This window comes from Columba livia, chromosome 10 (genome assembly GCF_036013475.1).
Source record: "Columba livia isolate bColLiv1 breed racing homer chromosome 10, bColLiv1.pat.W.v2, whole genome shotgun sequence".
Lineage (NCBI taxonomy): Eukaryota > Metazoa > Chordata > Aves > Columbiformes > Columbidae > Columba > Columba livia.
Window position 1 is genome coordinate 19,801,905 of NC_088611.1, and position 26,656 is coordinate 19,828,560.

General features: G+C 46.3%; 1 long non-coding RNA gene and 1 other non-coding gene across 15 annotated transcripts in view; both read right to left on the minus strand.

Annotated features, from left to right (window-relative positions):
- LOC110362649 (uncharacterized) overlaps positions 1–26,656 on the minus strand; it is a 68,142-nt gene that overhangs the window by 26,015 nt on the left and 15,471 nt on the right. For 7 of the 14 annotated variants that reach the window (XR_010475158.1, XR_010475160.1, XR_010475151.1 and 4 more), the window contains 6 exons: positions 18,780–26,115; positions 16,790–17,374; positions 14,437–14,664; positions 9,951–10,266; positions 2,498–2,663; positions 1,329–1,424 (listed from right to left, as the gene is read on the minus strand). This is a non-coding gene — a long non-coding RNA (uncharacterized LOC110362649). The remainder of the gene's footprint in view (positions 1–1,328; positions 1,425–2,497; positions 2,664–9,950; positions 10,267–14,436; positions 14,665–16,789; positions 17,375–18,779; positions 26,116–26,656) is intronic. The other 7 variants (XR_010475154.1, XR_010475161.1, XR_010475153.1 and 4 more) reach the window with 6 other exon arrangements.
- On the minus strand, positions 7,929–8,011 carry TRNAL-UAA (transfer RNA leucine (anticodon UAA)). The gene has a single exon. It is a non-coding gene; the product is annotated as a tRNA-Leu (tRNA).

Here is a 26,656-nt window from a genome sequence, read left to right on the forward strand (position 1 = left end):
AAAACAGCATGGGAGTTGATGTGTAATGAAGTGTTACCGCCATGCAACACCTGAACTGCGTCCTTCAGGAGGAGTTGTTACAGATGCACTCGTAATGGGTTTGAGCAGGGATGTCCTGTACAGAAAGTCAAGTGCGGGCTCGAGGGTGGGGTTAGCTTGGGAAGGCAGATACCAACCACTAACGCAACTTAAAGTCCTTAAATTAAAGCCCAGAAACCCACTACAGTTACATCATTTTTTCACTCAGCTTCTAAAAGAGGCAGATGATGCTGAGCTCTGCTTCTGTATCCCCACACAACTTTGGGGTTGTGTTCACTGAAATCTCCTACCAACACGTATAGGAACTCTCAAGCCTGGTCAGGATTTTCTGGAGGAAATCCTGGCTCCTCTTGGCTTGTTCCAAAGACCAGTTCATGGATGAAAGACACCCTTCTAATTACACAGAAGCAATTAAATAAGAGATATCCTAGAAATAATGGCATTCAGTAACCTGTAATAACCTACAGAAGCAGATTCACAGATCAACTTCATAAAAATATCAGCTTCTATTCTTCCAAGTAGAAATTGACTGTCAATGGTGCTCCAACAGATGTATTACACCAGGAAGGTTTTGGTCTCAACACTGAGCTTCCTGACTGTTTCTTTCAAGACATTCCCATCAATCTCAGTAGACTGTGGGGACTGTAGCAGGTACAACTATAAAAGCCATGGCTTCAAGAGGAGAGGAAGAGCAGATGCTCTTCCTCCACCTGCATTATTCATCTGTGTTGGGGACAGTTGCCATCTGGACTTGAAATTTCAGGCCAGTATTATTCCATCTCTTGCCATATCTGCATCTTCAGCAGCAGAAAAAAGTGATGCAAGTGCAGCACAGTCCTACGCTGACACTGATTTCTGTCTGTGAATTCTCCTACACACAGGACATGATAATAAATCATACAGAGAGCCTGTTGATCAATTCTGGTTGAGCAGTATGTTAGTCTCCAGGGCCAACAAACCAACACTTAAATAAAGTTTCCTTATTCAACATTCTATGCTGCAATAATAAAAAAAGTTCTTCTGCATCCTAGGCACATCATTTAGCCTCCTGTGCAAGGAAAATGTCAAAATGATACACATGTAGGCATTAGGAAATGCTCCCACCTGATCTTCTCAAAGGGAGCTCTCCAACAGCTCAACATTCTCCTCTAGTTCTCCTAATAATTAATGGAAAATAGAGTCCTCTGGGAAAGTTGTCACCGGGTAATTAATAAAAAATGAAAACGAGAGAGCAAGAAGAAAAACAGAGATGTTGCTGAAAGCATGAAAATTGAAAGAGTTGGACTTACAGTTGTGATTTCCTTCGCAGTCTCAGAGGGAACGTAACACGTGCTCCACGTTCATCAGCAGCTCACCCAGGGCTATCGCTTCTTCCATTCACACTTCTGAAACAAGAGACATTGTGATGGAAATGTTTGTGCCTTGCCACATCTCTCAATGGCCCTGCACACAGATTTGCTCACACAGGTAGGGGAACGGCTGTCAAGGACAAATCCCCAGAGTCCTGTGGGGATCTGTCACCAGGTGTTCACTTGAAAATAAAGGTTGCTGTTCGTTTTCTACCTGTAGGTTCAATCTGCTAATCAGTTTGGTGGGAGTGCTGCATGAAAACCCAGGAAATATGTCCTTTATCAAAGCAGTGACAAAACGTCCTTTTGCCTCAGCATCCCTGAAATGCCTCCCCAAAGAGTGAATGCTCCTCGTCATGCTAAAGCATATTTATTTAACTGCTCCTAAAGGGGACTAGGGAAGAGTTTATAAAACCCCCAAAACTTTCAAGGTCAAAATTGGTGTCCTCTTGGGAAATGGGGCTAAGAAGCCATTGCTGGAAATGTGCAGCTCCCAGCGCTGTCTCCACCTGCAGTTTGCCTACAGGAGAATCACAAAAGTTCTTGAGGAACCTGGAGAGGAAATAGGATGAAGATGGATGGTCTTATGATTAAGCCAGAAGACAGGGATTCGAGGGATCTGGCATCACTTATAGACCTCCTGCACTGGCTTTGGGCAAGTCAATTAACCTCTCTGTGCCCCTGCTTGCCATCTGTAAAATGGAGATAAGAGACTTCCCTACAGCACGGGAGTGTTCGAAGGAGACCTGTGCGTCTGACAGATGCTCTCCCCCGATGCCAACAGGAGTCACGAGATTTCATTGACAGGAGAGTGATGAAGTGGGAAAGACCCATTGCCATTTGGGGTTACGTAGCTTTGTGAAAACTCAATAGGTGTCCGTCCTGCTTCCCTCACCACCTCCTTTGCACCTGTCTGTCTCCCGAAGCATGAATGCTCTCTCAGCCGAGCACTGTCTCTGATACCAGCTGTGGAAACCATAAATCTGATAGGATGCTTCCTATCCCTCCACCAGGGCTCAAGAAGATCAACAAGGATTTTTGCCACTAAAAAATGAAACAGTAATGGGAGTTTCAGAACAAAAGCCAAGGACGTGCCAGCCCTGTCTTACCCTTGTGAGTGTGGAAGGGCCATGAAGTGCACCCGAATAAATCCTCGCTCCTGGAGAAGCATCCTGCCCATTGTGGTGGTGCAAGAGGCATCGCAGCTTGCCTGGCGTGTCCATCTCTCCCACCATGCCACAGAGGCTCACTAATCCCTTCAGACCTCTTACAGCTCTGCAAACAAGGGAACATAAGTTGCCATTATGGTTTATTTTTGATTCCTGGAATGTTTTTAAGACATCAGAAAAGCTTTCCTGTGATTTCACAGGGAATGTTATACTTCCCCTACCAGCTTCACAAGACACGTTAAAGCCTCTAATCCCGGCCTTGCCAGAGCCCGGCTGACCCTTCTCTGCAAGGCTTGGGGAGGAGATTTCTTTCCCTCTCCTGTTGATTTTTTTTTCCTTGTCTTAAAATCCCATAGTGTTATTAAAAGGTATTGTTCAATTGCTTTAATTGGCTCAGAAGATAGATTCTTCCCTCAGCCCAGGGGTCATGGCCATCAGCAGCTATTTATTAGCTGCATTGATTGAGAAGAACAGCCTTTAAATGGAAATAAATTGAATTCTTTGGCAAAGAGGATTCCATACAGGCTATTAATGTAAGATAGGGAGCTTAGCAGTTTTATTTTTTATTTATTTGTTCCTCAGTTCCTAGCTATTTGCAAACTCCAGCTATTTCCCATGTCTCCCACAAGCCACCCCCTGCTCACCATGGGGATTTCCTTACTAGGTAGGATGGGTGAGAGCAGGCACAAGGGCGATGGTAATGATGGAGACTTGGATGAGCTCAGGGAGTTTCCAAATCAGGTCCCCAGGAGTTTGTGGAAGAAGGAGGAGGGATGGGGGAGGTCTCCACATGCATGCACAATAGAAAGGAGATGGGGAGCAGAGCTCTCCAACTCTCTCTGGGGCATTTTTGTTATATTTTTGCCTTCTTCACTGCTCAGGGATTGTTTCTGCCACTCCTCCATCAGCTCCAGAATACATTTCATGGTGCTCGCCTTCATTCCAGAGTTTAATTGCTTGAGATTGTTACTTGTAGGCTGTTAATTTATTAAAACCAGATCTCCTGTATTACTCTGGAGCCCAGAAGAATCATTGCCTTCTATTAAAGGCAGTGGTGCGTGCCCGTTTGTCTCTTTTCTCTGGCCACCTCCGTAATTGCAGTCCTCTGCTAAGATAGAAAACTCCCCCCTACCAGCTGAGCATCCTCCACGGGGCAGGTGGGCTGAGGAACACGTACAGGAGACAAACTCAGGGTGTAAACAGATATAACTTCTCTGATGTCCATGGAGGAGTGTGTGATTGCACTGCAGACACACCAAGCCTCTAAGCTGTTCAGGTCATGTTTCCCCAGGGGGGACAAAAAATCAAGGCAGGGGCTACTGGTGACAGATGGTGGCTGGAGTCACCATGCTGACCAAACCTTGTCAAAATATGATAATGGATCCCCATGGCATCCAATGGAGCCAGTACTGCCCTCGCCCAGCTAAGCACAGAAAGATCTTCCTTGGTTGTATGGGCCGTCTTTTGAGTTGAACACATCCCTCAAAGCTAGACACTTGCACCATATACTGGTGCCATGTGCCCAGATGAGATACATACACCAAGAGTGAGATATCTATATATCTCCATATAGCAGGATGGGAGATATACGAGAACAAGTGGTTGATGCAGGTTAGAAACTCCCCACTTTTTCTCAACCTTTGTCTTTCCAACAGGTCCCTCCATTTCCTCTAGGCTGCCTTCATCATGCCCTGACTCTCCCTGCTTTTGAAGGGTTTCCTTGGCAGCCCCATGCACACATCTGATCCTACAGAACTTCTCAGTAACATCTGAAATGTAGAAGTAGCATCCCTTAAGGCAGTGCCTGAGCCTGGTTTTCAAACTCATACAGGAAGGAAATCAATAGGTAATTGGGAGATGGAAAATCACCATGTATTTGAGATACTGCTGAGCAGCAGTGTGGGGGATGTCTGCCCTTCTCAGAACATTGTCTGAGATCCTGCCATCATAAGAGGCCAATACCTCTCAATACATTACAGATATTGGAGTCAACAACCCACACAGCCTCTTGTGCCATGGCACAGCCCATATTTTAGACACACAGAGTGCAGTCTCCCTCAAATTTGGGTCCCTCTGATTAGTATCCTCACCTAGTCTTGACACTGAGCTTCACAGATGTAAAAATGCAAACACAAATATGAGATAAAACCATCACCAAGTACTGAGACAAGGCACTGGATCCAGCCCAGTAGGGGGATGCTTCGTGGGGTTTCCAGCCTGCTGTCAGGAGGGCTCAGGAGTCAGAGTCCTCCTGCAGTCCAAAGGCCATCAATGCCCCATGAGGCAACCAGGCAGCCCCTGGGACTGTTCACAAAAAGTGGGTGTCTGGGGTGCTGCTCCCAGCACCTGCAGGCAGGTGCAGGTACAGGCACCAGCTCTCGTTACCCACCAACCAACAACTACAACACTAGCATTACAAGAGTAAAACAATACCATTTTGTTTACCTCCTAAATATTTAGCTCATTTTAGTACTCTGTCTCCAAGTGCTAGAAAATGATGGGATACAAGACAGGTGGAATCTTGCCAGATCCAAAACAGTGTGGGTGCACCTGTGATTGTAAAGAAGTTGAGTGCTGATGCTCCAGACTCCCAATCCTGGAAGTGGTGTGGCTAAAGGTGGTATGAGCCATAGATTGGACTGGATATGGGAATTGTAGAATCACAGAATAGTTTGGGTGGGAAGGGACTTTCAAAGCTCATCCAGTGCCCCCCCTGCCATGAGCAGGGACATCTTCACCAGCTCAGGTTGCTCAGAGCCCCGTCCAGCCTGGCCTGGGATGTCTCCAGGGATGGTTCATCCACCACCTCTCTGGCCAACCTGGGCCAGGCTCTCACCACCCTCATTGTAAAAAATTTCTTCCTCCTGTCTGGCCTGAATCTCCCCTCCTTTAGTTTAAAACCATCGCCCCTTGTCCTGTCGTAACAGGTATCTCAGGGGTACAGAGCTGGGGCAAGCTGGGCGAGATGCTCTGATATCTGTGGACTGGCACTGACCTACTTCCTTTGAAGATCTGGCTACTTGTTCCTGGAACGGCTTGTGTTATTCTAGGATTCCTTTGCTTTTACCTAAGTATTTGTTTTATTTTAAGTAAAAATATCCCAGGATCTAATCTGAGATCTGCAAGCACACGGTAAAAGATGGAACTTACAAAAAGCCCCAAACTCATTTCATTTAGATTAAACAAGGCAGTTATTGTGTTTTAATATAGGAATTGATTATTATAAGTCTGTGTATTGAGTTTAACAGCTTACATTTGCATATATTTCATCACTGTTAATCTTTGATAAATATGTTTTTAATAATCCCTAGGTATTTATTGAACATAAAACTGCCTTGTGAAATTGAGAGGAAGATTGCTGAAGATACTTATTGTACACTACTTCAACACAAATTCATTATTAAAAACCTTTCACTGAGGTTTACTTCCAAGCACAACGTAACAGATGTGCATACTGCATAGTTAATCCGTAATAAGTATATTTGTAATAAACTATTGGTATTTAACCTGCAGCAACCATATTAATAGATATGATACACTGAAATGGCCGTTGGGCAAGCTGCTCTTTTTAGCTCTCAAACACTTGGATGATATGGGGTGAGAAGGAAGAAAGCTGTGACCTCGTAGAAGGCAGATTATTTATCAGCTCTCACCTGCCCTTGCCACTGGACTTGTTGCTGTTTCAGTCCCCACATCTCCAGCCCCATGTTCTTACATGGCTCAAATTAACACTTGGTCCCAGCTGTCCATACAACTCTGGCAGTCTGTGTGTTACAAAGGGTGTTAATTCAGCTCTTGGTGCCCTCAGATGGTTCTCTGTCTGCCCAATAGTTTTTTTACAAAGTGGATAAACATCCTTGAGGGATTGGGAGCAAACCGCAGCCCATACCCCTGGGGTGGAAAAAACACAAGCTTTCTGAGGATATGGATCGACAGAGAAGCTCAAATGAGGAGATTTCAGCTTTGAACTCAGCGGAAGCCACCAAATGCCTTTGACACAGGAACTAGACAGAAGTCTGACTCCAAGCCATCAGAGGCAAAAGAGTTGACCCGCAGTGCTGCTTAGACCCCCTGGGGTACTCTCAAAGATGTATTTGTCATTCTTTGCATCACTCAATGACTGGGGTTTGTTGCAACAAGCCAGCTCTAGTGGATATGCGCAAAAATTCCCTCCCAGCACAAATAAAATGGGAGAGTAATTCCCCCCATGTCCTTTCCTCTGAGTCCTGCCCTATTTGTTATATGGCCACCAGTACAAGCCCTGTAATCTTTCCTGTAGGCTGCTGATTCCTGGGTGTCAGAGGAAGCCAAAGATCTTCACATGCAACTTTTAATTGAGCTGTTATCATCTGCCACAAACATGAAATTAATGGTCCTACATCAGAATCATAAATTCATACATAACCCCATGCACCAACAAATAACTCTTTGCAGTGATACTACAATGGGAAGCTGATTTGCAAGAAGCGCACGCTACCCAGGAATCCCAATTAACCAAATTAACACCATCACTTCAAATCATGTCCCAGCAGTAGGACATATCCGATTGGCCTCAGGCTGGAGCAAAGCAGCCAAATGAGTATTTGACAGCATCTCTGCGGGTCCAGCAGGCCAGTCCTTTACTGAGGGAAATATCCATTGCCCATCCACTCATACAAGAAAGGGAGAAAAAAAATCTCAAGAGCGTCTGTAGGTCCTGACTCAAGACAGACTATGGCACAGTGATGCTGTGCAACAGAGGAACAGTTCTTGGTTTCTCATGCATTCCCCAAATTTAACCAGCAGTATCATCAGGAACGCCTTCCTGCCATGCTGCCTTGCTCCAGGGGATTGTGACACTGCCAAGTCCCCCTGGGGAGGGCCAAATAGTGCTATGGATGAGCCAAGCAGTGGATCTGGGGTCATGAAACAGAGCTGGCAAGAGAAGCTGATGTGGAGCGGTGTCCACAAACCTCAAACCTATCTCCTCCGAGCCCACTTATTTGTGCTGGTTTCCACTTGGATTTGCCTGAGCTGTTTATAGCCCAACAGCTTTTCTTTTCCACCTTCAGGGTAGTTAGGTTTTCCTATCTCTGCCATGGGAAAAACAAGTCGCGATATTGGGAGCATGTGGGATTCAAGCCCATGATGGTCCCAGCACTCCCTACTTGAAGAACAGGAGACACAACCTGTGTGCCAGAGCAACCAGCTTATATCACTCTCCATGTTCAGCCTGGACAAGAGGGTGGCTCAGTCGCACCAGGATCCTCACCTTGGGGTGCTGAATGGCCTCATCTCCCCCCACACAGGGCCTGGAGCTCCCATCCCTGCTCTGAACTGATGCTCTAAAAACCAGGATGAGGTATTCAGACCCAGAGAAAAAGGAGGCTCCTACCAGAAGTGGGGTTCGAACCCACGCGGGCATGTGCCCATTGGATCTTAAGTCCAACGCCTTCACCACTCGGCCATCCTGGTGGGCTGGAAGGTCTCCCCTGGCCCACCAGCTCTTCCCCTGGGGGGCACACACCTCACACCAAGCCCCCAAGGTCCCAAACTGAGCCACCTTCCCCTCCCCACTGCTTTCTTTTATTTCCCCAGCAAACTGGTGGAACAACTCATTGCCATGCACCAGGTCTCATGGGCCATGAAGGATGGCCCCTGTGTGCCACACTAATTCCTTGTGCAAGGACCATGGTCACCAGTGATAGTGTTGCCAGGGACCCTGGTGCAGGGATAGCATCTCTGGAGGGTCTCAGCCTGGCTCTGCTGGATGCCTGGGGAAAGAGAGAGGCTCTGACAGCGTGAGACACAAAACAAAATAACAAAAAAATGACCACAAAACCTCTGTTGACTCACAATAGGATTCAAACCCACAACCCACAGTTACAATGTGCAAGATGTCTTTAGCCTTTAAGCCACAGGAGCCCGATAATTTTTGTCTGTGATTTCAGCCACCTTCACTCTTCCCAAGTCAGAAAAAAGTGCATTTCTAGGTCTCAAAAGAGGGTGACACAGAGCTCCTCAGTCAGGAGGGCTCATCCTGGCCTCCTGCGACAACTCAGGAATGTTAGGAAGCAAGGTAGAAGGACTCCAAGCATCCCGCTGGAAGATGCTGAGGGTCCTCAGCTCAGCAGAGGACTGGGTCAACCTATTCACATGCGAAAACCCTGCCAGGAGGAAAATTCAACCCCTTTGGTGCCAAGAGGGATCAGCAACTATCCCTGCTTCCTTTTTCCCTTCATATTACAGCCACAGCTATCCGCTGTGCTGGTCCATGTGTGTAGAATCGCAGCTCAGCATCCCTGGATGCCTCCAGCTGCAGCACCCGCATTAATATCAAATGAAGCTGCGCTCACCAAGGGTGTTGCGCTCACCAGCTCCCGAGGAATCTGCTCCTAATGAGCGACTTCAAAGCATTAATGAGCTTGCAAAGCTCTCCTCTTCATTTACAGAGCTGGACCTCGCATGCTTGGCATTAAGACAGGGGTCACCCGTCAGGCAAAGAGAATGCGTGTGCATGTCGGCGAATATAATATATTTGTCATCGTCTAAGAAGCAAAGATTAATCATGCCCTCTCTGAAAGAAAGCTTTTATGCCACATCTGCTCTTCACAGCATGGAGATGAGGGACCTGCCTGCAAGGACATCCATGACCCACGCTGCTCGGATCCCCATAGTGCCCAGCGAGCCCAGCTTTGAAGTTTACATCCCACCTTAACCCTTTGAGTCCAGGCTGGGACGTGCTGCTTGAATTGGCAGCCTGAGGGATGAATAAAGCGGTGGAATTGTGCTTCAGTGCAGGTTTTAGACATGCATGGAGGAAGTAGTGTGGATGTGAGAAGAGAGCAGGTTTGATGCTTCCTGCTCTGCAGCATCCTCCCAGCACAGGCAAGGAAAGGAGATGCTGGTCCAGAACAGCAAGGCCTGCACAATGCACCTGTTGCTCCCTCCAGGGACCACTCCACAGCCACTCCAGGGACCTCTCCCAGCCACAACCCTCTCCAAGCCTTCCTGAGCTCACCATAAACCTCTCAATTGAAGCAGCCTCCAGTGCCTGCCTGACTCCCAGACCAGTTGCACCCATGTGAGGAACTGAGCCCATCCATCCCTCTGAGCAAGGCGGAGACCACGCAAACAAACTGTGCTGAGGGACCAGCAGCCACCCTGAGCATGAGCCTGCTGCTGGGCCCGGCCTGCCCTTCCTCCCCAAACCCCTCAGTTCCTTCAGCCTATCCAGAGCCCTCTCTCTGCTGACACCCTGGGTGGCATTTGTGGTGCCACAGAGAGGTTTGGATGAGGCATGTAGCAAGGAGATATTGGCTTGCTATTGCGCCTTCAGCACAATCTCCATGTGCAGTCTACAGTGGCACTGGTGTGGGAGCAGCCCACCTTCCCACGCCTGGTTCAAGCTTACCGTGACACATATCCAAAGGGATCACTGGCACAACTTGGCTGGACTTAAAAACGCAGCCCCCAGCAGATGCTTCCCAGCATCTTCCATGGTTGTGCATCATCCACCAGATTGCTCAGCATCCCCTTAAACCTTCACGGAGCGCTGGGTCCGAAGTCAGCCTTGCCTCCAGGGCAGTTGTAACATCAGCTGAATTACTTGTAGTGTCTTGAATGTCTCCTATGCAATCCCAAACCAGGCTGGCTGTACCTCACTTGCAGTGTCCCCATGAAATGACAGCTTGAAGATGACACGGCTACAGGCTTTCAGAACACATGTTCTGTAAGACAAAGACATTAATAATGTCCTGAAGTCAGAAAGGTGTCATGCTTTGCTTCAGAAGCACGTTGACAATGTTAACTGCAAAGGAATTTCTCCTCTCACCTTTTCTTCCTCCAAAAGAGATCTCCTGGCACTTGATGTCTATTCAGTAGATCTGTATTTAATTTAAATAGCCACTGAAGGCAACCACCATTCCATGTATTAATACTGCAGCTGGAGAGTAGTTGATGGGTAATTAAGAAAAAAATCAAAAATCTTCAAGTTATGAGCAAGGCAGAGTGAAAATGGCACTTTAAGATATTTCAGGCCAAAACTTTACTGATGCAGGGGTAAAAATAACCTCTGTATCATCACTTCAGAAATCAGTTGGAAAAGGAAAAGGGTAGGACAGAGCTCTCTGTGCTCCTCTGATGCCCTTCCCCTGTGATAAGAGCAGTTCAGTGTGGAGGTTACGACTGTCACGAGCATTAAATGACCCAAAAGTTTGCCACAGATCAGCCCTACCAGGGTCACCTTCAGTTCAGAGGGAAATGACAGCTTGGCTCCACATTGTGCAGCAGGATTTGAGGGGGAAATTCATGCTGCTTATAGCAACAGGGCTCCTATATTGTGTTCATGTAGCAGTTAATGAGGAAGCTTTTTGGACTTTGTCAGGTTTTAAATACACTATTGATGTCCCACACATAACTGTAAACTACCACATTTTGAGAGTAGCTGGAGTTCATTGACAAAAACAAGAGTCGAACACGGTAGCATTACTATTTAACTGGTCCTCGGTAGGTTTAAGAATAAACAGGCAAGCAAACACAGAAGATCACTCTTCCTTCCTATTTTTCCTCCCTCTTGAGAGGCAGTTGAGGAAATCAAGCCAGCCTCACTTTGTATTCAGAGGCTTTTCTTTACAGAATGGCTAGAAAATACATGTTGTATTCCTATGGGTGAAAGCTTATACTCTGCAGAATTTGACATGATGCCCCGCTGCTTGTTGGCTCAAATCAGCCCCTGTGGAACTACAAACCTTATGGTTCTCTATAGCTCCAGAGGAAAGGTTTTCCATGAAGCTTGCAAATACTGGTTTTTGGCCAGAAAGCCAAAGACCACTTACTGTGGGTACACAGACTGGATTAAAAACCAGTGGAGCTGTGCAATTACAGGAGGTTATTTATCCCAGAGGGAAAATGTGTTTTCTTTGTTGAGCAAGTTCTTTCAAAAATAAACCCAACAAAACCCCCATCAAACTGAAAGCAAAGCAGCTACCACAGCTAAAGTAGTAAGACATAGAAAATAAAGGATTTGCCTACTTTCTCCTGCTCAGGAATGGTGTCCCAGCTATTTACAATTTTCCACGAGCTCTTGCTTGTCTAAATTATTCTCCTGGATATTTTCCACAAAAATTTCTTGGGCAATGGACAGTTTCTCAAAAAAATAATCTTGAGGGTTCAGAGTATCAAGGCCTCACATCGTTGTTTCTGCTCTGGTTCTGAATGGGCTCATAATGAGATGTCTGGAGTCAATGGTGGTGATTCTCCATTTCAAAGTGATCACCTACCCACACTCAATTATTCCCCTAGATGTTCTGGACAGGACACACATTTAGCTTATCAAGGCTAGCTTTGTTCAGTCTAAACTAGATTTTGTGAAAGATACCATCAGGGACCCACCTCTCCCTGTCACTGTTCCATGCCACTTCCAAACACCATCACTCATAACACAGAGAAAATGAGTCACAGCAAAAGTTCATGAACACACTGAGGGTCCAGCGCTGTGATACTGATGCCAAGTGCCCAAATCATGGAGTCATGAGGGTACCTGATGTAAATCAAACATTCAGTGCATGTTCATCTATTCTCGCCTAACGCAGTCAGACAGAGCATTTCTGCCATCGTTGCAGAGAGGGAAACCTGGCTGACCCTGACTTGAGGCACATGATCTGGTGACCCCTTCCAGCCTTACTCTCCATGCCTGAATTTCAGCATATATTGGTCACCAAACTCATGTAAACCAGGGGCAGTCCAAAAATCACGTTAGAAAAACATGTGTTGCATATTTTTGGCTGCCTTTTCACATGACAGAGGAGCTACCCATGGCAAACAAATGCTCAACAGAGATCTCCATCTCTTACGGGGTCGTAACTTAGGCAACACTGCAGCACACTGCTCTCAGAATCAACCCAGAGGGGAAATGAGGCAATTGAGTTATCACATGGACAAACATCAACAGAAGAGGCTTGCATGAGTCAAAGAAGTCTCCTGCAGTTATTTATATAGCTTGGACAAAACTGTTGGAATGAATGGGAAAAACCTCTTTGCGTCCCACCTGCAGCATCAGCAATGCGCGCTATTGTTCATTATCTCAACGGGGAAGTGTGCAGGTGACATATCACATCCCAGATGTCAAACTGCATCTGCATGAATTCCTAAAATGACATGTGTTCTTTAGCCCAGAGCTTGGCTCCAGGCTAAGAGCTAAATTTGATGTTCTCTGCGGCTAAAACTTCTTCAAAAAACATTCTGGGTTAATTAGGGAAGGGAAATTTTGGCTGCAGTCTGTGCAAGGAGATTGGCTTGGGAAATGGTATGAAAGTCGCAGTTTTTGCAAGAGTAAAGAGAAAGAACAGGCTCATTTCTAAAAGCGCTACACCTAAGAACTTCAGAAAAGCACAGAACTTCACTGAAATGCAATAAAAGGCACTGCCTAAAAGCAGAACATCTCCTTTGGCTCAACATATCCTCTCCCAGAGGCACCACATCATTCCTGCTGCTCACAAAACAGCTTCTGTCTCCTTTTAATAGTTTTATTTTTAGGCTTCTCATGTTTAATTCTCTCTTTTTCCTTATGTAAGGTGCTTGGAAGGGCTGCGGTGTCAAACAGTAATTACATCAGAGCAAATTTAGAATCCACAGTTTTAAAACGAATCTTTGCACTTGACAAGCAGATGAACGTAGGAAGTGAGGGGATACGGTTTCGTCAAGGAGAGCACCCAGCTGATGGTCTAACAGCATCTCTTGTGGGCTGGGGGCACCCACCTTTGGGTGTCGGTGATCTCGGCTTGGAGCTCATCTCTACACACCTGGAATTAGCATGGTCCGAGACCTAGATGCACATTCACACAGTGCTATCAAGACATACATGTCTCTACCAGTGGGCAACCTTGAGGTAGGATTAAAATGCAGTTTTACCATCCTCTTAACACCCCTGGATTAACTCGGGTTCATATGGCTGTAGCTGTAGCTTCACCTCACATGAGGACCAAGCATTTTCTGGTGCCAGGAGGCACCACTGTGCCCACCATTAGTCTGCTCACAACAGAAGCAAAAGAAAAAGATCTGTCCACTTTCCCAAACCTCTGTTTCTAAAGATATGGGTACCTACCCCAAGCAGTCCTCCAATACCTTTATAAATTACCTCCCACCATCTGTGCTTCCGTAACTGGCCACATCTGCTCTGTTAAATTGTGTTAGAGTTGCAACTCAGTCAAAACTTTGGACTATGCTGAGATGTAGTCCCTGCCAGGGTGTTCAGGGAAGCCACTGGTGATAGTCTCCAAGTACACAGGTTGCGTTTTCCGACAAGTAATCAGAGAATAGTGAGTTTGATCCTCAAACCATGGAGTCTGTGCAGAAATCAGTGACGACTGAGGCTGCTATGGGTGACCAAAAACTTGCAGAAAGAGCACCAATTTTTTTTTTTCCTCACTAAAAGAGAGTACCAAATGCCTTACAGTGGACTCCAAGTAGATATCAAGAAATACTGACAGGTATCAGTGGGACTATCTGTCATGCAATGTCTAAAATCAGGTTGTGGGGAAGAGTAGGTGTATAGAGTGAGCTCACACATAAAGCATACCAAGAAGCTTTCTAGGGATAACAAGTTTATAGAATATATATATTTTTCCCCATATGGGTTCCCAGCTGGACTTCTTTGCTGTCTTGGAAGGGACCAACTTGCTAAAACCACCAATAACGTCAAAATCCAGGATCCTCCTAATTAGATGTGACCTTTGAAGAGAACTGCTGAAGGCTGAGAGCTCACCTGCTTCTGAGGGCTTACACCTGATAGGAGGGCACCAGGACTGTCTGCACTTGTGTTTTCATTTGTTGCCATGTTCATAATGCCAAGATGAAGGAAAAGAGGCTCATAGAAGAGAAGGATGGGGAGGAGAGCAAACCTGTGAAGTCTCTGTTAGTCATTCCACAGCTTCAACTCGAGTTTCACCTTGTGTCTGGCATTTGAGACTCTTCACTTTGCTTTTTCTGCTCCACTTTGTGCCCATCAGCTCAGGTCCTGTCCTTCCAGCCTTTGATCCAACTGAGCATCGGCCTTGGAGGGACCAGGACATCTTGAGACGGAGGTGGCTGCCAGGTAGGCTATCCCAAGCCACAGGGTTGGTGGTTTCCTGGAAAGATGGAAAAGAAGCTTCCAGAGTTGAAAAGATAAATTTAAAAAAATCTTCAAATTTCTGCTATTTCTTCACAGCTAAGTTGTTTTTTTTTTCACACTCAGTTTTCAGAAGAGCCACAGTGAAATGAATACCAAGCCCCTCTGAAGTCCTGTGGACATCAAGTACTTATCTCCCCTGACTTCCTTCAAAACACCTGATCAGAAGTGACAGACAAACTCTAGCATATTTAATTCATTCATCTGCTGTCATCTTGGTTTGTTTTGTGTTTGTTTCTGTTTTTAATGTGTGCTTGTTTTGGGGTTTTTTTTAAAGTAACATGTAGTCTTTCTTCTGGGATTTACAGCCTGAGTTTGTAATAATTAGGCAAAGTAAACCATGTGGAGATTTTTTACAATCTGCTTTAAATGTAGACTTTTGGGAAGTAGACAATGAAATAATTATTATTTTACTGCACAGCTGTGCTAAAGTGCAGGGGAAAGAGTGAAAAGACACTAGTATTTGTTTATTTGGCTTTAAATTGCTATGACAAAGCAAATAACAGCTTTGCTCTTCGTCCATAATTGAGTTAATTGTTAACACCTCAGATTGTCTGTCCTAAAAACCTCCTAATTAGCAGAGAAGTGCAGGATCAACTAGGTGGCATTTGTTCCTTAGTGCTCCAAGAGGACCTGTGAATTCATAATAGACAGCTAAACGTAAGATCCAAAAGCATCTAATTTACTGTGTATATGTGCAAGTGCTGTGTGTGTTTGTGCACGTTCTTTCTTGTTCTGTGTTGGCAAAGCAGCCAGCACGGCGGGGCTGAAGTCCCTAATGTATTCTCTAGACAACTGGGACCCAGTCTGAAAATACAGACAGTATTTTCTGGGAGACATTCTGCCTCCAGCGGTCTCTGGGTCAGGGCCCACTGTTGCCTCCCCTGTTTATTTTGGGAAAGTTCCCAAAAAGATTCCCCCTCTTTGTTCTTTCATTTACCATCCAAGCCAGAGGTCAGAAGCTCTTGCCTCACCGATGGCCCCTAGAGTGAGTTCATGCACCTCAGTCACAGAATCATGGAATAGTTTGGGTGGGAAGGGACTTTCAAAGCTCATCCAGTGCCCCCCCTGCCATGAGCAGGGACATCTTCACCAGCTCAGGTTGCTCAGAGCCCCGTCCAGCCTGGCCTGGGATGTCTCCAGGGATGGTTCATCCACCACCTCTCTGGCCAACCTGGGCCAGGCTCTCACCACCCTCAGGGCCAACAATTTCTTCCTCATGTTTAGCTTGAATCTCCCCTCCTTTATTTTAAAACCATCCCCCATCTTGTCTTTAGTAAATGCTTGCACCATAAGTGTTGCTAACGATGAACATCTTTGCCACAAAAGAGGAAGATTAGTAACTCAGGGAGGCAGCAGCTATAGGTTTTACTCCTGAGTAGTATCTAGGACACCTAAACCTGACTGATAAAAGAAGAAGTAGGAAGACTAACACTTAAAAAATTCAGAAAGGATTGCTGGGTGCAGAAGCAGAAGACAAGACAGTGACAGAGCGTTTTCCTGAAATGCAACTTTAATCCTCCTGAAGAGATGGATGAAGGAGAGGTTTTGCAGCAGCTGTCCCCACTGCATGCTTTCTCCTGGCTTTCTCTAAAGCACCAGCACAGACAGAGAGGTCTGGTGACTTTGTCCTGAGGGACGGCCACACCAGCATTTTGGCAACCCCAAGCTGAATGTGAGATACGGGAAGCTGGTGACACAGTGCCCAGTCTCTTGTTACTGACAGAACCCCAACCCAGGGATTTGAACACATTGGTCCTGTACCCAGACTGATGGAGTGAGACAAGACATGCCCCACTAGAGGAAAAGCTTTGTTAGAGGCAAGTGTCTTCCCTGCAGCTCTTTACCTCCCGCAGCAGGTGAAACACAACCAGTGCCGTAAGGCCAACAAGTGTTCAACAAAAGCCCTTCTTCAGGCTCTCTGCTCTGCTGTTTGCATGGCTGTACGAGGCAGATAGCTGTCTCTTATTAACTAAATAAACAAACAGCAAAAGTTTAGCAAAACGGAAACACATACACAGCTTGTCTGCAAATAGAGACAAACACCTCCATCGCATGGTTGCACCCAGCTGTCTGGCTCTTACCTGCTTAAATTACTTTAATTTCACATTAAGGTCAATACAGCCGTAGCTTCTCCTCCCGAGTGGAAAACTTGGCTAGTGAAACGCTCAGGTTTGTATTGAGTCCACTTCGATGCCCCAGTCAAGCGTTTTGAGGAGCTGAGGTGGGTGTCCCGGTCTTTCTTCCACAAGGATGAGCCCCCAGCCTGGACCGCGGGAGTCGGCGTCGGCAGCCAGGGGTTCTTCTGCAACTGCCCACGAAAACTACGGGGTGTGTCAAATTTTCAGCCAGGGTATTCTCTTGCCTAATCCCACATTGCAAGGAGCGCAGAGAACTCCTGCATCTGTGCCAGCCCTGCCAAGGTCTGTGCTCCTTCCTCATGGCTTTCCTGGGCTGGATCCCCTTTTTGCAAAGGTTATTTATTCAGTTTATAACTCCCTTCCTTCTACCATTTATGCAGCCCTCCTGCTTTCCTCTGGGAATATAGATGAGTAAACTGTCTTTAGATGTAGTCTGAGGGGTTTGACTTAGAGTCTCATTTATTACTCTTCAATGTTTTTTATCTTCTTTTCCAGAGATCAGGGTTCCTGACCAAGTTTTGATGCGGTCTGTGAGGGTGACAAACATAGCTAGACTATGATTACTTGTGCGTAGGAAGTTATTTTTCCTGAACTACGTCCTCAATGTCACTCAAGGCAAAAGTGAAAAGAAAAAACAAAACAAAACAGAACACACCACCTTGTCTTGCATGCCTTCGAAGTAGCTGTTCTGAGGATAATTTGAAGTATTGAGACATTGATTCACTAAATATCATTGGCCTGTTTATATGTGGGCAAGCAAAGTAACCTGTTATTGGTGATTTGTTAGCTCTTGGTGCCTCTTTGATCTTCTGTGACATTGTGCACTCAATATCCCCCTCCCATGAGGCAGCTGAGAGGACAACCCTATCAAGACATGCGCATTATTGTGACTTATGGTTCATGTCCATGGAATTGTCTCCACTTAGGCACTGTATCTCACTGGATTCAGGGGAATCTGCCATAGCCCTACAATATATGCAAACCCAGAAGTTCCTCTTGGATTGAAAAATTATGATAACAGCACCTCTAAATTGCTTTTAGCGGCTTTCTGTGCTGCCTCCGGCTCAGAAGTGCTTAGTTTGCTGACAAAAATCATAGACTCATACACACTGGAGATGGAAAAGCCCTGCTAGGTTCAGCTAGCCCATTTCTCCTACCAGGGAAGGAATATTCCCAGCAATCTGTTTTCCCCACTACTTTGTCTTGTCTATTTTTAAACATCCCGTATAGCAAAAATACATTTAGATTGTCAGGGTTTCAGAGCCAAGTTAGCTGTGGAAGTACCAGCTGTATCCTAACCTGCTTTGTCTGGTGGCAGCAGCTAAATTGCTCTCTGCTGCCTTTGAAGTCAATGGTAGAAAGTCTTATTGGCTTCTGTGGGAGCATTCTCAGGCCTTTGGTACGGCTGATTAGAGCAAATAGCTATGGAGCACTGATAAGCCATTCTTACCCTATCGCTTTCCAGGCTGTAACTGCATTTTAATAGGCAAGAAATTGTCTCAGCAGCAGTCAGGGTGCAATAATAGCAAAGCCATGTGGAGCACACAACAGACGGGGTCTGCGCAGAAGCGACTCCTGCCATGACCATACACAATTATATCCACAAGCCCAAACAGGTCTGGTGGAGTATGTGATCCCAGGGAGACAGGCAGAATCAGTCCCATTTGTACCTCCTCAAACTGCAAAATCTACCAGAGGTCAATTCAGCTTATAGGTGGCTCCAATGTGTTTTCCATTTCAAATGAACTTTAAAATCAGGAATGAAGGGAGCTGGGCACATCAGCCCTACCTATGGTCACCCCTCTACCACCCCTCACACCTTGACCAGAGTATGACATACGTATGGCACTGCCCTACTATTTTAGCCAAACAAAGCAAGAAAAACCTCACTGGCTATTGAATCACAGAAGCAACCGTATGAAACTTGACTCACCTTCTCCAGGAAAAAAAGCATTGACAGGTCCCCCACGAGATGGAGCACTCGGCAGCGGCGGTGACACAGCCCGGACGAAGCTCAGCCCTTTGCTTTCTCTTTTTATTTCAGTAACAATGGCAGGTAGTGGGAGCCAGGGTTGGATTTAATTTAACAGTTGTTGTGCTCTGCTGGGACAATTTCCTCTGTCTCCACATTTCCTGTCTGGAAGTTCTCCCAAAAGGATGAATTAACCAATATATGACCTGTATGGCAAATGCACTTTATTGAAGCTATTTTTCTAGGGTGGAGCAGAACAGCTGTTTAACAGCGCATAGCTGCACTACATGAGAGACAGTAAAAACACACAAACTGTATCCAGGTACAACCGGGCTGTAAGGAGGCAGAAGGTAATTATCTCAAACTGCAATTTTTGCTCATACACACAGGGTAGAGCCCTTGCGTGACAAAGTGTGCCAGCATGGGGTATCACAGAATGACAGTCATCACAGGGGAAGGGGACCTGGGTTTTACCTTCCCCGTAGCACCTTCTTGCCTAATAAACATGGAGAGATTAACACCATCCCTGCAGGCCACAGCATCCTGGAGAGCAAAAACCACGTGCTAAAGCGGTGTAGACACAGACTGCTGTCGAAAAACTACTGAGTTTGTAATAGAATCACAGATTAGTTTGGGTTGAAGGGACCTTCCCAGCTCCCCCAGTGCCCCCCCTGCCATGAGCAGGGACATCTTCACCAGCTCAGGTTGCTCAGAGCCCCGTCCAGCCTGGCCTGGGATGTCTCCAGGGATGGTTCATCCACCACCTCTCTGGCCAACCTGGGCCAGGCTCTCACCACCCTCAGGGGCAAAAATTTCCTCTTCATGTTTAGCCTGAATCTCCCTGTTTTTATTTTAACATCAATGTGAGAGATGGATGGGCTCAGCGTCTCTGACCAGAAGCCTCAGTAAAGTCCTTGTTTTCCATTCGCGTCTCTTCCTCTCCCCCACAGCGGTTTAGCAGTGCAATTAAGTTATCGCAAATTTACATCAGGGCTGGAGAGATGAGAACCTGAACAGAAGCTTTTAAAGCCACATTTTTATTTATTTTTTTTTTAAAGCCTGACATAAAACACCAGCCAGACTCACCCTGAGCTTCCTGTGCGCACATGAGTTATACGCACAGTAAGTGTCCCATCATCATGAATTCTGCCAACGTGCTCCTTTTAATGGCACTGATCATAGGGAATTCATTTGGCCTTCATATAGCTGTCACCTGTATTACCAGCGCGATTTCATTCTAATTTAGCATTACTTAACGGTGAAGATAAAGTTAAGTGTTAGCCATGTGGATCTTTTCTTGGCTTCTCTCTCTCTCTCTGACACAGCAAGAGTGCAACTGCAGAGTGTTTTATGACCAATAATTCAAAAGAGCAGGGGAAAGAAGGAGCAGCAAATATCAGCTGCTTGCCAATCATCCGCAGTCTTTCAACTCAAATGGTTATACCTGGACCTCTGATCTTTTCTTCTACTGTCTCTGATCCTCTTGTTTATTTGGAGTTCAACCATCAAGAATATATATTTTTTTAAAGGTTCAGGTTTAGGAAACCTGCAGTGGTTACCCATAACAACAGGAAAATGTGATATAGAACACCAGACCTAATGGCTGCAGTATAGGAGCCAAATTACATGCAGTCAGTCGAGGTGGGGGTGATGGGGTACCCCACAAACTGGCTGAACACAGGAAAATGCTGTAGGGAAATTGACTGTTTTTATAGCATTAATTATACAGCAACAAGTGATTTGTCTTCCCAAGCCCCTGTTGCCCCCCCTCTCCCCCAGCCTGAAAAGGTAATCATTCTGTATATATCACTAGCTTGTTTAAACTGGAGATGAAAAGCTACCAAAGTACAACTTAATTGAACCCTGTATTGTGTTATTACAAATGCTGCCGACCTCACTTGCAGTCCATTATCAGAGGGTTCTGCTGAATGCTTTAATTAAAGACAATAAGGCTAATAAAAAGGCATCATTTTCCTGTCTCCAGCGCTGCTGGAGAGTTGGGGCTGATGAGATTATTTCCTGCTAATGCTCTTCTGTTGTTGTTGGTTTTAAATCTTTTTTCTCCCCGAGGTTTGCAAATACTGTCTGAGCCGGGGTTGCACAAGATTCATTAAGAACAAGAGAAAATAACGTTTGAGGAGCAGAGCCCCCTTTTCCAGATGATCCCTGGTGCCTCACCCCAACTTTCACTGCCTTTTTCTCTCAGAACCCAGTCTGCATGGAAAAAACCCACTTTCGTGCACAGGTATTTATACAAAGTGACATAAGGACATGCTTTGCCCACGGCGCTCCCACGCCTGGCACCATCTCCAGCCCCCCCTCCGCAGGGAGGACAGCGCGGTGACAGTGCCACTTGCCAGAGGGCAGGATCTAGCCCAGAGTGAGTAATGCAGCACCTCACCATAATTAACATGCCGCTTACTAATGGCCCATATGTGCCATCTCTGTTTACTTTCATACTGATAGTATTAACGATACCAAGCCAGCAGTATCTCTGAAGCTCGCTGGGTGACTTTGTCCCTCCAGAGGGGCAGAAGAAGAGGGGGACAACACAGGAAGGCATCAGGGAGGATTTCCACCAAGAAGGGAAGGTGGGCAGCTGAGGGGGATACCTGAGGTGTTGCAGGGCTTGACATAAGGGAGGTGGGAAAGGTTTGCAGTAGGACAGCTCTGCTCGTCTGCCCAGAGGGGAATGTGCTGAGGGATAAGGGATACAGGATGCTCTCCACATCTGGATGCACACATTCCCTGTCTGCATCCCACTGCCTTTGAGGACATCTGCGTGGGTTTGACCATGTCCACTCCACGCGTATCTTGGCGAATAGCAGAAACATGGTGGGATGCAAAGAGGGGAACGAAAAAATCACCTGGTGCTCCTTGGGTGGATGTATTTACAGAATAGGCACATCCACCCACCAGCAAACAGGCTGAGCCATCAACACCTCATACACCGGCCACAAAATGGTTAAAACTTCACTAACGATCCAACCATATTTGAACAAGAGACCTAATGGCAATCAGCATTGTAGCCCCGCTGTGAATAAGCCAAACCATCCAGTCCTACTGTGATCAAAAACTCCTTCTTGGACAAAAGAACAAGCAGCCAGACGCTAAGTAACTGAACTTTGCCCCTGCAAGGAGGAGAGCAAAGCACTAACCACTGAGCCAGCCCCGTTTGCCAAGACTTTTATAGGGAAGGAACTTTTACAATTAAATACAGCAAAAGGTTTCTTCCACTGTGAACCTCTGAACACAGGTTGAAAGAAGCAGAGTCGAACATGGAAGCCAAGTTAAGGAAGAAAAAAAAAAAAAAAGAAGAAAAATTCTTGATCTGAAGGTTGCAAGCTCAAAGTAGCAAGAAACCCCATCAAGTGACTGAATGGGAACAGCAAGAGGCGGGCAAAGACCACAACTCCTCCCTGGGTAAAGGATGAAGCTGTAATGTGGAGCAGACTGACCTAGTTACATATTTCTTCCTCACCCTCCCTCACTCTCTCTGCTGCGGCTGCCAGGCTGGGATGTTGCAAAGCAAATTGTAAATGAAGTTTCTGCTATCCAAACCGAGCAAAGGAGAAACGAGGAGCTCTGCAGATGTGGGCACCTCAAGCAGCACCACCTCATGCCTCTTTAGAGGAAAGGCATCGCGTGTGCCACATCACCCCATCCCAGCTGGTTCTCCCCATCACATCCTTCCCATCCACGTTTCCTTCATGTGCTGGCAGCTGCACGTCATTTTTGGCACAGAAGGGCAATGACCGGCAGCCTGGTGACATCTGCAGCTCCATCCTCCCAAGCACACAGCAGAGACAAGAGAAACTAACAAGGGAAGTGTTTCCAAAAGATGAACAAACCTCTTGGGGAAGACCATATTTTGGAAGAATTGATGCTAAATGCAGGAGCTGTAATGACTCATGGGGAGTCTCCAGTCTATAACTTCTAAATAGAAGTGAAGGGAAAAGAACACTGAAACCTTATGAACTTTCCACCACACCAATCTAATAACTTCTTTTTTTGGCTCAGGAGTATTTTTGAGATGTGGTTGTCTCAATGAAAAAATGACTCCAATTCGTGAGCAATTTCCATCCTCCTGCAACTCCACTAATTGGCAAATCTACTGTTCACTACAAGTATTTTACACATCTGCAGGAACTAGACTTTTCTGTTCTCCCCATTCCCTTCTTCTCTGCCACTTCTGTTCCCAGTCCCCCACATCTGCCTTTCTGCTCAGAAGTCCTTCTCATCATTCCCCCCACACACACAAATTTTCTTCTTTTTCTTCTTTTTTCATCTGCAACATCTGTACCAGCTGACCAGCTCCCTCAGTATTTTATTTTTCATATGTACAAACTCAATAAATAATGCAAATCAGCCAGCACTTAATTATTATCTCAGCTTGCCACACAAGGCGCAATTTGGTGCGAGGGCCCGAGGTGGCGTGTGGCAGCGCTACTGCTCCCCCTGCCTCCCACCCACCCACCCTCCAGCTTCCCAGCAAAGACTCACTTCACAAAATTTAATTACTCTGCTAACATGTCCCATATGCTCTGCGGCAGGCAGGGAAGGCTTTAATTACATCTGCTCTAGACCTGCTGGGGAGCGCTGATTCCCCATCTCCCAAGGACCAGACACAGCACCCATGGGGATGCGGGTGCTGCCAGAACCATAATGGTGCCTCAGCATCAGGCGTTGAGTATCAAAATATCCTCTTATTCCTCTTTCTACCCCTCCACACACACATCCACAGCTAGCGATGAGGCTGCAGACAAGGGAGGGCTCTACTCACTGGAGGAGAGCAAATCGTCCCTCTTACAAAGTGCTGCCCATCAACGTTAATGAACTGATTAACCATCATTAATAATTAGAAAGCCCTTCCACACCATTGCTCATTTGTATGGCACTTGAGAGACATCATCCCTCATCTGGGAAGTGGAGGACAAATCCTGTCCCCAGCTGGCCTTGTCCTTCCCTCCATCCTCCCAGCACATCAGCACCCGATCGCTTGGCTTTTCCCCTCCTTCTCCCAACCCATTTTACTTTTCATTTTCACAGCTGCCTCTGCAATTTGGTAATTTCATAGCCCTTGGGTGTTGCTGAGGTGGCAGGTAGTCAAAACCATTTTGGGGCACAATACATCAGGCGGTAGACAAGGAGCAGGCAGGAATTTGTTTGACATGACATTGTTATGCAAAGATGCTCACAGTACCTGAGGTGCTTCATGCAACTGGATTGCATTTTCTGGAGACAGAAATCCTTTTTTAGGGGAAGAAGTGCTGGAGGCACGGGAAATCCTTTCGTTCAGGATCATGTTTAAGTGTGAGAGCAGAATATCTATTGTAGTCCCTATACTTTTAATGTGGTTTGTGGCTTATGTGATCCAGCCTGTAATCTGTTTCACATCTTATACTGCCTTGAATTTGATCAAGCCACATCTGAATTGTGATAGTCTGCTTTCTGACTGCCTTGTGGTGAACCATCTCCTACTAGCTCTGGTTGATGTTTTGAACAAGGGCCAGACATTATTGTTTGCAAACTCTTCAGGCAGAGGAGCAATTTCCAAGGGTATTGTGGGTTGGAAAAATTCAGCTGAGGATTCCTTTGAAGAGCATTTTCCAAAGTGGGGGGTATGAATGTGCACGCATGTACAATTTGTTTGGTAAGCTCCTTGTGCTTCCTTCATCAAAGAGCCAGCTTTGGCTCTTAGGATCAGTAGGATCATGGTTAAGAGCAGGAATAGCACTGCATTCCCAGGGAATGCAGAGTCTTCCACAGGCCTTGGATTTCCAAGCCCCATTGCAGCTTCTGCAGCATCCATCAGCTTTTCTGCTGCCTTAGGGCATCTCAGACCTTGTACACACCTGACAGTCCAGCCATGGTCCACACTGCAGTCGTAGTTTGGCAGCAGAGGAGAGCTGCAGGCGATGCTGTGCTGAGCAGTAGAAGAGCATCCCACGCTGGGGTAGGAGGTATTTCCTTGTAGCTGCATTATAGAATCATAGAATCATGTTGGCAGAGGTTCTCAAGATCATTGAGTCCAAACATAGCCTAACTCTGGCACTAAACCACATACCTAAGAACCTAATCTCCACATCTTTTAAACCCCTCCAGGGATGGTGACTCCACCACTGCCCTGGGCAGCCTGTTCCAGTGCTTCACCACCCTTTCCATTAATAAATTTGTCTTAATATCCAATCTGAACATTCTTCATCTTCTTGCATGAACCGCCCTGCTTGAAGAAGAGAGGCATTGCCCATGTTTGCAAGGTGCTTTTGTTCCTATGGAGACACTGCAAGCTGTGCAGGAACTTGCTTTTCCCCCTGCACTAAGTAGGGTCTTGCCCCATGAGCAAACTCTGGGGTTCTGAGCACAATGCTGGTGCCCCGCACCATGATCTCCCTTCCTCCCTGCCACCCTCTGCTCTGGAGCTGCTACACAGAGCATGAAATGAGCACATGATTGAGCTCCACATCACCAATTTCTCCTGTGAGAGGGAGATCATCCACAAAGCACTAGGCAGAAGGGTGGCACAATACATTCCCTTGCAACAGATGTTCAACCTGATGCCCTTCTTTCTCCACCATGAGGTCCCATATGTACACACTCCTCCAGGAGAGCACCAGTCTAGACAAAGCCCTCTCTTTCCCAAGAATACCTACGTTGCAGTAATATATCGTGGTTCCACGCCGAGGAAGGGATGTGCAGCTGGTCCAGCTCCACTCTAGGGTTTGTATAAAAGCCAATTCCCTTTCCAGGACCATCATTACTCTCTGTTTCCTTTATTCACTTTTTGTTTCCTCCCCTTATCTTCCCACAGCTTGTCCCTAGGCTAAAAAGAAGTGAAGTTGGCACTCAGGACTTTTGGGCTAGAAAAGGTCGGGCTGCACTTTTGAATGGCTCATCCTGCTCCTTAGGTGCATGGCAACGGGAGATCCTGCCCTTCTCTGTTTTGTGCATCTCAGTAGTGGCTCTGCCCTTTGGGCGAATCGCATTGATTTAGTCCAGTCCCCTTGTTTCAATTTCTAGGGCTGCTCAGCCAGGACTCCCTAATGTGTGAACAGGATTTCATTGTGGCTGGGCACTTCCGATCCTTCAATTCATGGCTTGGCATTAAATTGGGCTCCAGTGATGCAGGGCCGCTTAGATTATGTGTCTGAAAGATCAGATGAGTGTAGCTTGAGCAGTGGGAAGACAGAGGTATTCTTGGAGAAGCAAGCCTCCCTCCCTGAGCAAAAATAATCCCATGACATCCCGCCTGTCTGATCCAAAGGGCTGTGGTTTTGAGGGCAGGATGAAATCTTGCCTGTGAGAGGGAGGAAAAAGAAATAAATTATCCTGGAAAGTTGGTTTGCAATCAAAAGGAGCATTTCTTCTCAAGTACTTGTTCCTTGCTTGCACACAGTAAAATGAACCGAGCAGCTGAAGTTGTTTCAGTCTCCAACTCTGTTTTTCCATTTTGGAGGGCAGAAACTTCTGCAAAAATATCCCACAGTTTTGGTTTTGTTGTTTTTTTGGTTGGTTGGTTTGGGGTTTGTTTTTTCTTCCATACCTGGATGAGAGGCAGGGAACATAAAACCCCCTAATTGTAGCAGCAATGCTTGGAAATGGAAATCTCAAATCTGATACCATGTCATGATCTTAAACCAGGACTTATCACTGCCAGGCATAAAGAGACGCTGCAGCCACCCCTTAGACATTACAACCTTATCCTGCCTGGTGCTGTGCATTGGCTGGGCAGCTCTGAGCTGCGATAAAGGCATTTCCCTCCTTTCTGCCTGAGCGCAGAGCAGTTCTCCCTCAGATAAAACGGCAACCAGGACTGCACAAGCAGTGGGCCCAGCCTT